The sequence below is a fragment of the Tachysurus fulvidraco genome, chromosome 19 (genome assembly GCF_022655615.1).
Source record: "Tachysurus fulvidraco isolate hzauxx_2018 chromosome 19, HZAU_PFXX_2.0, whole genome shotgun sequence".
Taxonomy (NCBI): Eukaryota; Metazoa; Chordata; class Actinopteri; order Siluriformes; family Bagridae; genus Tachysurus; species Tachysurus fulvidraco.
In genome coordinates this window covers 11,089,369-11,092,348 of record NC_062536.1, presented here as the reverse complement: position 1 = coordinate 11,092,348, position 2,980 = coordinate 11,089,369, and positions in this window count along the sequence as shown.

Genomic DNA, 2,980 nt, shown 5'->3' with positions numbered 1-2,980 from the left:
GATATGTAATTATTTCTGTTCTGGGCTCAAAATAATCCATTAAATGCTTTGACTGATGCATTTGTACAGAGATATTGATCTAAAATAAGGAAGCAATATCAGCTAGTGGCTGCACAAAATGAATATTGTAATTATATCGTTACATACATTCACTTCCAATATGCCTTAATATATTAAAACACATTGCTATGAACTTAATTAACTTATGTCTAATGTCTGGTCTACCTTATGAACAACTTTAGGTCTATTTGTTTGCTGAATTGTTTAAAAGCTGGGATTTCCTGATTTACATTTGAAACATCTAAAATTGGTCAGGATGATCAGATGAATGATGAGTAAATAAAGGTAAGTATCTGAATATTGTGTAATTTGGTGACGACAGAATTACAAAAGAAAATATTGCTATTTTGTAGCCTTAGAGAAAGAATCTCCTCTGCTAAATTTGACCTTGGTACAGTAGGAAAATGTGCAAGTCTGCTTATAACAGATGCATGATAGGTGTTGCTGTTGTGACTACCAACAAAAGTGACATTCAATAAAGTTAAAATTTTAAGCAAAAGTAATAAGACTCTCAAAGTCCTGGGTTGTGATAACAAAAGACAACTTTATTCTGAATGGGAAAACAAAACAAAACAGGCAGTTCCATGTAAGCATGTTATAAAATACATAAGCAACTCAAAACTGCTGCAATGAACTTGAACATTTTGTTTTGAAATTCACGGTCATGTTCTGCCCTTTAGTGCTAGGTTGGATGCAAAAGTGCATAAAATGAAGCAGCTACCTGAGGGAAAGGTATGAAACTGTAGATGTGAACGCCAAGATGGCCGACATGAGGACCTCCAAAACCTGCTACAGCAGTCTGATGTATGTTAACACCTGTATGGAAACAAACACACCCTTACAATATTATTTCATTTAAAAAAAAACAAAAAAAAACAACAACAACAATACACCAATAATACCAGTTGGTTTCATGAAGAATACCAATGAATACCCAATTGCTTTGAAAAGAATACCAATAAATAACTAAATAAAAGAATACCTGTTTTGTAAAGAACACCAATAAGACCAGTTTGTTTTTAATAAAGAATACCAATGAGTACCCAGTGTTTTTAAAAGAACACCAATAATACCGGTTTGTTTCGTAAAAAATACCAGAAATACCCATTTGATTTTGAGAAGACCACCAATATACCAGGTTGTTTTGAAAATAATACCCATTTGTTTTGAAAAAAAAAAAAACCCGTTTCTTAAAGAATACCAATAACACCTGGTTGTTTTAAAAAGAATACCTGTTTTGTAAAGAACACCAGTATACCTGGTTGTTTTGTAAAGAACACCAATAATACCAGTTTGTTTCTTAAAGAATACCTTTTTGGTAAAAAAATACCAATAATACCCATTTCTTTTGAAAAGAATACCTGTTTTGTAAAGAACACCAATAATACCTGATTGTTTCGAAAAGAATACCAATAAATACCCGTTTTGTGAATTTTTAAGATTGAAATTTAAACTTGATGCGAATAATTGTGTTTTTTTATGAAACAAATATTGACAATTTGAAGCATGTGTTCTTTTTTGTGATATGGTGCAACCTTTTTGGAGAGATATGCAAAACTGGTTACGGTTTATGAACTCCCTCCCCTTACTGTTAAGATAAGTAGGTTTGGTATTTTTTTGGAAAACAAAGAGTTTGATTTTATTTGTAATTTTTTGTTATGTCCTGGGAAGTTTTTCATTCATAAGGGCTTTAACCAGTGGATGAATGAGGTCAAGCTCTTGTGCAAATCCTTAAAATGTTAAACACACAAAATCCCTCAAATTGATTTCTCTGTTAGACAGAAATAAACTAATTTAAATTTTTGATTTATTTTAATACACACACACACACACACACACACACACACACACACACACACACACACACACACACACACACACACACACATATATATAAATTAGTACTATTCTATTCTATTTATATATATATATATATATATATATATATATATATATATATATATACACATATATATACACACACACACACACACACACACACACACACACACACACACACATATATATATATATATATATATATATATATATATTTATATATAAATTAGTACTATTCTATTCTATTTATTTATTTATTTGTTTGTTTGTCAGTTTTATTGTGATCTCTGTTACTGGCTATGCTCAACCTATGGCTGATTATTGTAATGTTATTTTGTTATTTGATTATTTACCTTGTTTGTTTGTTTGCTTATAATTGGTTACAACAAACAAACAAACAAACAAGTAAATAAATAATTTTAAAAAAGCCATGAAAGCGATTATTCTTCGCATGTTTTTTTCTTCTTCTACTTCGCTGAATTGTATATTACTGCCACCTACTTACCAGGTGCTGTAATGACGCTTCTATTTTGTACAAATATTTTGGTTAACCAAGATAATCATTCATTCATAAACCTATTTAACTATTTATATATACACACACATTTTAGCAAATGGTTGTTTTTATCTTAAATGATGTTAGTCCTAATAGAATGTACTATAATTAAATATAAAAAAAAGGTACACAAAGTACTAATTTTAAAGGCACTGTAATGCATAATAAAATGTGGATGTACAAAACCATAGAGTGCAATGTGCATTGTAAATTGGTCAGAGATGGTAGATTGGGTAGCCATTTGCCCTATATGGGTCAATGTTCAGTCATCACTACAGGTGAAAGATCTGGACTGTTGGCAGGCAACTCAACATTGAGGAACATTGTTTTTAGAGTATTCCACAATCTTTTTACACACTCTTTCACAGAATGGAGATATTCTGTCCATCTTTACTTCTAAGAGACTCTGCTGCTCGAAGATATCCCTTTTATAGCTAATCATGTTACAAACCTGTTAACATTTAACTTTATTAGTTGGTAGATGTTCTCCAAGCTGAATCTTTTCAAAATGTCTTGCTTTATCAC